Source organism: Eptatretus burgeri, chromosome 6, assembly GCF_056783735.1.
Source record: "Eptatretus burgeri isolate ZD-2024b chromosome 6, Ebu_testis_v1, whole genome shotgun sequence".
Lineage (NCBI taxonomy): Eukaryota > Metazoa > Chordata > Myxini > Myxiniformes > Myxinidae > Eptatretus > Eptatretus burgeri.
In genome coordinates this window covers 64,855,638-64,862,919 of record NC_140966.1, presented here as the reverse complement: position 1 = coordinate 64,862,919, position 7,282 = coordinate 64,855,638, and positions in this window count along the sequence as shown.

The following is a 7,282-nucleotide window of genomic DNA, read 5'->3' as shown; positions in this document are numbered from 1 at the left end:
TAATATCCTGTTCAAATTTTAAGTAAATCGGATGAAAATTGACAATTTTAGAAATGTGGCCTATGTTGACTTCGCGTCAACCGTCGATCGACCGTCGCAGGGAAGGTACCTCCAATCTCCGAAAGTTTCAGAACGATCGGCTGAGCGGTTTGGGATGTTGGCGAGTGGACCAACAAACAAACAAACTAACTAACGGAACAGATCAACATACTTGGCAAAAAAGTGCTTTTTTTGCCAGGTAGCATACAAACAAACACACAGACAGACAAGGGTGAAAACAACCTCCTTCCACCTTCGGTGGCAGAGGTATTATCGCCATCTTCAGCGTCGTTTTATGTTGTTGTGGCGTTTTCCCAAGACAGCTTCGAAAAGAAAATTAATAATAATTACAATAATGATAATTGCATAATAATATTCATGTTAGTAATATTAACCCGTCACCCACCGTACGTCACGTGAAGAAGAAGCAGGACATCAAGAAGCAGGACATCTTCAGAGGACCTCAGTCTCAAGTTTTTTCTCATTCAAAATGGTACTTCGGCAATAATGATAATATCGTAATAATAACAATAATAAATACAAGGACAGGTACGTTCAAAGCACACCGCCCCATGCCAAATAAATAAATAACATATCCTCCGGCATGCCATATTCCGGCACCCCGGCAATGTCACTGTACAGCACATGGAGATGGAATTGGGAGGGAGCAGTGTACAATAATTGATTGATCAATTGATAAATTGCGGAATTAAAATAAACGAACAGTAATTATAAATAATGAATTTCTGAATCAATTGGCTAATAGCAGACCTAAACCACCTAACCACTGTTTCATCCGAATCTGTAGCTTTTTGAAAGTTAATTGATCGTAAAATTAAATAATTAATCCATTAAATGATTAATCAATAAATCAAAAACACCATTTATAGCCGTATCACTTGTTCACTTTCGTGTCCAAATATCAACTTCCTATCTCATAATGTGCTGAGATATTTCCCCAATTGAGAAAGAAAATAAATAAGTGATGAATAAATCGATACTAAATAAGTAATTAATCAATTAATTAATTAATAAAAAAGTAAAAAATACCGTTTTTGCCAAAGCACATCTTCACTTTTGTCCTCAAATTTCAGCTGTCTAGCCCAAACGATGGCTGAGATATCGCCCGAACAAACAAACAAACAAACAAACAGAAAAGCAAGAAAGCAAACGGAGTAAAAACCGAGTACTCCCTTCCTTCGGCGCCCGGCGATGATTTCATGCATTGCCTGGATATGACATTGGGAAGGAGCGGTGTACAATATCAATGCAATTACAAAATAATATTATTATTATTAATAATAATAATATCAACATTGGTAATAGTAAGGACAAGACTGGAGACGGCGATGGTTCACGAGCAATATACACGGTTCGCCTTTTTTATTTTTTGATCTTCGAGGGGACGCCACGGCCAAACTGGCGGGAATCGGTAAAAACGTAAATGATGAAAGTTGTAGTACTCGAAGAGCACTACTTGCATACCAACTTTCATTCGAAAAAGTTGAAAACCCTCTTTGCTCGATGACCAATTTTTTGATTTTTTTGACATTTTCTAAGTTCGTGACCTTGTGACGAAAATGAAAAATCGAGCTCCGTGGGGCTATGCAGGTGCCATTGGGCTAATCAAATACCGAAACCCCTGCCAGATTCGACAAACCCCCTCAGAGAAGATGTAACTTGAAACCAGCTACCCCCTAAAAACACGTTTTTTGTGCGTGGCTCTGCCCATAATGGGCGCACCACGCCCATTTTCAGGAAAACACAACTAGATCATGATATAAACCTCCCACCAAAATGTTGTCAGGATCGGATCAAAATCCACGGAGCTATGCTCGGGACAGACAGACAGACAGACAGACAGGCACACACCCATAACGAATATAGTGGTCACTTACTGACTCGTGAACCAATAAGAACACCCCCACCCCCTCCCAGCCAAGTCAAAAGCATCATTTTCACGTGTTGTCTGAAATGCTTATCACATCCCCCACAGGGAACGGATTGACGCCATCTTGACTTACTAGGCCTCTAGGAAAGCGGCAATTATCTTTAGCTAATAAAAGTGCCGAAATGAATCTTTACGCATGAATGATGAATCCTATTGCCTGCCCAATTTTTCGAGCGATGATCACATTATATGTATGTGGACTGTGTATGCATTGTTTATAACTTGTATATTGCTTTTATCTTGTGACCTCATGTGTGATTTCTCCCAGCCATGGCATCAATTGTGACGTCCGATATTGCATCAGACGCCCTTACGGCCCAATTGTAACCTTTATTTGATGCATAACCTGATTCAGAAGGGTCCCCAGCTACAAATTGTCAGCTCGGTGTTTCCTAGGTGGGGTGATTCATCAATGTGTGTGCCGTTCCTTGGATGGACGTTAAACTGAACGTTCGTGCCGGTTCGTGAAAGACTTGGACCAAGACTTGGCACCTGTACATACACATGACCCCCTTCCCCGGTAGCTGCCGCAGTTAGTGGGTGTTTCTAGTTGATGCAAGTGCACGATTTAAACTAGCAGCAAACCTTGCAACATTCATGTGACAGCTCGATCTAAACAGGAAGCACATGTGGAATGATTGTGGGAAATGATGGATATAAATATGGGGCACATAGGAGATGATTTCTGCAAATGCATCATATAAACCTGGGAGCAAACGTGGTATCATTGATGTAAACGCATGGTGTAAATTCGGAGCAGAGGTGGCATGATTGTTTTCAGTGCTTGATATAGACAGGCAGCAAATGTGGCATGATTGATGGAAGTGTGCCATATAACCTGCAATCAAACACCATGACAGCAAAGAGTCACAAGATCCATTATTCAACTTAAAGTAAGCACCAATTACAAGTGCATAAATACCAGGTGCCCGTTGATGATATCGAGCCAATTTAAGTCACCTGTCCGAACTCGTGCTCAGCAATGCGTAAATTCACTACTTCGGTGTCCTGACCCCTAAACATGCAAGAAAAAAAGAAATTGCCACAGTGTAAACCCAATTAGTAAAATGAACAGCCAAATGTTGACACAGAAATTGAAGCGGAGGCACAAAAGCAATTTTTGTAATAACGGATTAGAGTCGAGGGAATCAATAATGCAAAAATACACAGGCTGTTGAGGCGCAGATGCTAACTAAGTAAGAGCTCCCTCAGGCATCGCCATGCCACAAAATACTGCTTTGTGCCCCATGGCACTTGCATCAGATGGAGGAATATGTCGCCAACATCTGCTGGCACTGTATGGAGAGTACAAACGGCAGAGAGAGGTATCGAGAAAAAAAATCTTTGGGATCTGGCTTGTCGGGGGAACGGTGGGGGTAGGTTTCATCGTGTCTGTCCGTGAGTTGTGTTCGAGCAGCTAAGGGTCGTGAACAGATGTGCCAAACGATGGTGTGCTCAGGCCTTGGCGGAGTCGGGCCATGGTGCAGAAGGCTTGGGCCTTGCCAAGACAGACAGTGCAAGTCTAATAGCACAACGAGCTGGCTGAGTGACACTCCTCAAAATGGACAAAGCAACCAGCCATCTGTTTATTTTTACTATTTTCTTGTCAAGTGGAAGGGTAAGACGACAGAGGATCGAGGGTGCTGATAGCGGTGTGGTCGGTAACAAGCCAACACAGAACACGCAGCGGATGAAGGAAGGGGAAATGATGGAGAGGAAGCACTTGAACATGACGAAAAGAATGGTGCTGAGGATGGGTAAGAATAATGATGCCAGGGGACAGTTCTGGAGCCTGACACAGAAGAAGGATCTGAGGGTGGTTGTAGATGCGGGCCAGGGGTGGAGAGCAGACAGCAGTGCCAGGCAGACGTAGTTAAAGCTAACAGGGTTCCAGGTTGTATTCATAGCGGGATTATATTATTAATCAAAATAGGTCGTGTTAACTCTGTACAGGAATTTATTGAGGCCTCAACTCGACTAACGTGTACAGTTTCAGTCACATCTGAGGAAGGACGTCGCTACCAAGGAGAGCATTCAGGGTTGAATGTCTAAATTAATTCCAGGTCTAACTCAACAAAGTTATGAGGTACGACTGAAGGAGAGGGGACTTAATACATTAGAAAGGAGGCGATTACAAGGGGATCTGATGTAGGTGTTTGAGATAACGAAGGTATAGATAGAAAAAAAAAGAAAACTGTGGAAGATTTGCAGAAGAAATGACAGTGACAGGACCAGGGGCCACAGTCTTAAGAGTGAGTGTGGAACATTTGAACAGTAGTAAGGCAGGCACTCCACCCTCTGCCGTACCATCGGTCATCCCTCAGACCGGCAAGCAGCAGCCTCGTCACTCTCTGCAGATCTGGATAAAATCACAAACTGGTCCAACACGTGGAACATGTCTTTCAATCCAGACAAATCTCACACTCTCATGATGTCTCTCCGAAAGGACCGTTTGGAACCCCCCCCCCCCCATCCACTTTCTCAACAATCCTCTGGAAGAAGTCCTTTCTGTCAAGCTTCTGGGTCTCACTATCTGCCAGAATCTTTCCTGGGAAAGCCACATTTCAAACCTCGCCTCCAAAGCCAGTCGCCGACTGCAAATCCTCCATCGTGCAAAGTTCTTCCTCGGCCCACCTGAGCTCCTGACCACATACAAAGCTTTTGTCCACAGCCTGATGTAGTACTGCTCTCCCCTCTGGGCTCTTGTTCCCACCTCTCACCTTTCTCGGCTTCACCTATGAAAACCAAGACATTTACTATCTCCCGCGGTGAGGCTGAGTTGGGCCTCTCACTCTCTCACCGTAGGCAGGTCGGTGGTCTTTCTGTCTTCTACCGTATCCTTTCTGGTCTCTCGCCCACCTGCTCTGTCTGCGATATGTCCCCCCTGCCCCCCCCCATATTTCTGCAGGGCGCTCAGGGTCCGCCAGCAACCTCATTATGGTAGAACTACCAAAATCCAAATCACTGCTCACCTTCACCCTTTCATTCCTCTTTTTCCCCGCTTTTGGAATAAACTCCCTCACTCTATTCAATCCCATTCTTCCCTCCAGGTCTTCAAAACAGCTCTTCACCACCTCTTATCTTCTCCCATCCAAAATCACGATCTTTTCTTCCCCCGTTAATCCACCCCAAACCCGCCTCCTTCAAATTCCCTGCCTTCCTTCCTGAAAGTCCCTGTATTGTCCATCTTGCATTCCCCATGTTCCCCACCCCATCCCTCTCCCTTCCACAGATGTCTTAATGTCTCGGTTCCCCACTGTTTTGTCCTTCCCTCTCCCGCCCCTCTTGTCTCCTGCCCCCCTTGTTGTGCATTGTTTGTTAGCTCTCATATGAGCCTCGACAATGAATACAAAAATAATAATAAAATACAGGGATCTTCCAGCCAGAGTTGCAAATGCCTGCATAGTCTCTCCAGAAAGCGAGAAGTTGCAGAGAGAGGAAATACCTTGAAGAATTTAGGATAGAGCAGTACATTGACATTGACTAGACTGGTCCATAGCTTGCTTACAGATGAGTGATTGTATGTATGTGCAGTGATTGTGACGTTTGTGAAAGGGTCTCGTCATAAGGTGAATGTGTTGTCTGGGGTTCATTCATTTCTCGCCCGACAACAATCTTCACCCTGCCCCCCCCCACCCCGATTTTTTATGGATGAAAAAAGAAGCTTGTGTGGATGAATATCACCCTGGTGATGTCATTGTGCATGCCCCAGTGTTCTCCCCACTCTTCCTCAGCCCCCCCCCCCAGGGATATCATGATGATAGATGGATGGATTGGATTCATGTGATGATGTCGCGCAGATATGATGCACCAAATGGCCTCCATCTGCATTTAATGTCCTTGTGTTTCCTTGTAAGTCTGCAGTTAAGAGTAGTGAATACAACCTTCTTGAAGTCATGGAGCAAACAGTGGAATTGGACTGACTCGGGCAGGCAGTTCCCGAGGAGGGGAATAGAAAACAGGGTGGAGATGAGCATCAATCCTGGATATTGCAATCCTCACAAGGAGGCGGTTCCAGCAAGTATAAGAAGGCATGTGACCTGGAGGGGCTGGAGACAGATAAAGGGCTGTAAGAGCAAGACCTGAAGGACAGGAGACAATATGAGAGGCCACAAATATTTGTGATGAGACAGAATAGGATAAATTGCCTCGACCTCTTTGTGGGTGATTCTTCTTTAGAGGTTATGTTTTCACTCCTGTGTGTTTGTCTGTCTGTCTGTTTGTTTGTTTGAAGGATATATCAAAAAGTTGAGGACGGATTCGGATGAAATTTGGTGAACAGGTTGGGTATCTGACGAGGATGAACTGATTAAAGGTAGGTGAATATCGCGATCCGGAGCCAGATACAAGACTTTTTTAAGCGATTCTTCTCAATTGAGAGATGGGGCTCAAAACTATATAAGGCATGATATCTCAAAGAGTTGTGGACGAATTCAGATGAAACTTGGTGGACAGGTTGGGTGTTGTGACCACAACAAATTGATTCGATTTTGGTGAAGATCCGAATCCAGATACGAGAATTTTTGAAGTGGTTCGTCACCATTGAGAGATCGGGCTCAAAACAATATGTAGCATGATATTCAAAAACGTTATGGACGGATTTGGACAAAACTTGGTGGATAGGTTGGGTGTGTGACAAGAACGAATTGATTCGATTCTGGTAAAGATCCAGATCTGGGTTCCTCTAATTTTTTGAGTGATTCTTGGTGAACATGTTGGGTGTGTGACAAGAACGAAAATGATTTGATGTTGGTGAAGATATGAATTCAGATCCAGATGGGAGAATTTTTTAATTCGTTTAGTGATTCTTCACAATTGAGAGAGGGGGCCAAAAATGATACACATATAGCATGATCTATCTATAATTCCAGCAGTGTGTGTGTGTGTGTGTGTGTGTGTGTGTGTGTGTGTGTGTGTGTGTGTGTGTGTGTGTGTGTGTGTGTGTGTGTGTGTGTGTGTGTGTGTGTGTGTCTGTGACCGCTGTTTCTCGACAACCTCTGGTCCGATCTAATTGAAACTTGCCAGGTATATTGCTGGGGACCTGAGTATGTGCCTTTTCAAGGTTGGATATTAATCGGACAAGTGGTTCCCAAGTTATGGCCATTTATTTACCAACTAATCATAGGACAGGTTGCTGCGTAGGCGTGGCCGTTGGGGAAGAGATCCTCAGCCGCGTTCCCCATTACGGGTTACAACGTACGGACTTCTGGAGAGTGATGACTTTGTGTATTCTAATAATTTCTTGATTTCTTATGCGCATTTATAGATAAACACAATGCCCCGATCCAGTCG